The 2198-nt window shown below is 39.2% G+C and overlaps 1 non-coding gene across 1 annotated transcript; it reads left to right on the forward strand.

Moving 5' to 3' along the window:
• Window positions 1–1526: 1526 nt before the first annotated feature.
• Window positions 1527–1634, forward strand: LOC145141734 (small nucleolar RNA R71). Its single transcript, XR_013722928.1, has one exon. It is a non-coding gene; the product is annotated as a small nucleolar RNA R71 (small nucleolar RNA).
• Window positions 1635–2198: the final 564 nt, after the last annotated feature.

The raw sequence follows: 2198 nt of genomic DNA on the forward strand, positions 1-2198 counted from the left end.
AAAGTAAGTTTGGACTTGCGAATATCAACCAAGGCTCTAGCAGTATTTAACAAAGGGCGACCAAGAATTATTGGGACATTGTTGTCTTCTTTCATGTCCATTACGACAAAGTCAATTGGAAAAACGAATTTCCCATTTTTCATCAAAATATCTTCTACAATTCCTCTAGGATACGTCACTGAACGGTTAGCCATGTGAATTGTCATTCTTGTAGCCTTCAAATCCGGAAGATTTAGCTTTTGATAGAACGAGTAAGGCATTAGATTTATGCTAGCTCCAGAATCAGCTAAATCATAAGTCTTAAAATTATTCCCAAACTCACATGGAAGAGTGAGGCATCCAGTATCTCCCATTTTCTTTGGTAACTCTCCCATAATCACCTTAGAACTTTGCTCACTAAGAATTACCTTGGAATTATTCTCTAGCTGCTGGCGAGTGTCAAGTAGATCTTGAAAGAATTTGGCATATTCAGGAACCTTAGATAATGAACCAATGAAAGGAGTATTAATTGAAATACCCTTCACTTGTTCCATAAACTTCAAATGCTCCTGCTCCAGTGGATGGATATTAGCTCGTGACAGGAACGGAAGCAGAGGACTATAAGCTTGCACATAATCAAAGCTTTTATGATCAGACCATGCCTAGGTCGTGGGTTCGGTGTTTCAGTAACAATTTTTTCTTCTAATCGTAACTTCTTCGATCTCGGTCCGGTCTGAGATGGATCGACTTCTAGTGCTTCAAGGAACTCAGAGATGGAATCCTCTTTAGTTTCTATTACCATTACATGTGATTGAGGATTTGTCTCAAAAATCTTTGGAGATAATTTTTCTTGTACAAAAGTAGTTAGTTGACCTAGTTGGACTTCAATATTTTGGATTGATGCTTGGTGATTTCTTAGCAAGGCTTTCTATTCCTTCATGATATATTGATGTTCCCTTATCACTGCATCAGTCTCATCGTGTCTTTTCTTAGAAGCCTCCATAAATCTATGTAGAATAGATTCAAGATCAACTTTCTTTTCAGGAGCTGGTTGTTCTTTTTGGTATAAGCCTCGGTCAGTCTGCCTCTATTTTTCTTCTTTCAGCTTCTTATATTCGTCATATGGTAACCACTCCTTCTTTGGTTTTCTCCAACTTTCATCATACTTATCCCCACTCGAATAGCAAACTTGTACCTTTTTATTTCCATTTTCATCCAAGTGGCAATCTTTTGTTAAGTGTGGACCATTGCACCTTTCACAACCAACTCGAATCGCATGAATTCATTGGTCCATCATGGTCATTCTTCGGTCTATAGTATTTAGCATGGCTAGTACAACAGCCATGTCTTCAGAATTTCCTCCCCCAATGCCTTTAACTCCATCATGTCTTGTATTGTGGTACTCACGAGAATGCCTTGATAACTCTTTAATTAACTCCTTGATTTTAGCCGGATTTTTCTTTGTAAGTGGTCCTTGAGAATCTAGGAGTTGCCTTGTCATGACATTCACCCCGTCATAAAAGATAGACAGTTCTTGTTGTATGTTAAGGTCATTTTGAGGACAATTTCTTAGTAACCCTTTATAACGCTCCCATGCCTCATAAAAGCGACTCACCCGGTTGTTGCTCAAAGTTGGCTATTGCCTTCTTAAGTTTAAATACCTTTGATGGTGGGCATAATTGTTCTAGGAAGTTCTCACACATTTGTGCCCAAGTAGTAATTGCACCGGGTGGTAGTGCCTTCGACCAATCTTTGACAGCTCCCTTAAAAGTAATGGGAAGCATCCTTAACAAAACTATCTCTCTAGGAACATTCAGGACATTGAAATAATCTGCAATGTCATTGACCTCATCTAGGTGCTTGTAAGCATCCTCATGATCCTTCCCAGAAAATGGTACGTCCTTAAGTGTAGTAAGAATGTGTCCTTTCAACCCGAATGTTGCAGCGGTGGGAATTGCGGGTTGTACTAAACCGGGACCGGTGTCTTCTCAGATTCTCTTCTTGTATGCTCATGGACATATTCACAATGTTTGCCATCTCATTTTTTGGCTCGTCTTCGGGTTCACTCTTTTCTAGTTCGAATTCGTGTTTGGACTCGTATTCGTATTCTTGTGGATTAGGATTTAGTTCAAAGCTTTCAAACTTGCTTTTGTCCTTCCTTTGATTGCTCGACTCTCCTACGTTCATCCCATTTTTCTTTCCAAAAACTGCTTTAAGGT

The sequence above is a fragment of the Lactuca virosa genome, chromosome 9, assembly GCF_052849685.1.
Source record: "Lactuca virosa cultivar CGN04683 chromosome 9, Lactuca_virosa_CGN04683_v6, whole genome shotgun sequence".
NCBI classification, from domain to species: domain Eukaryota; kingdom Viridiplantae; phylum Streptophyta; class Magnoliopsida; order Asterales; family Asteraceae; genus Lactuca; species Lactuca virosa.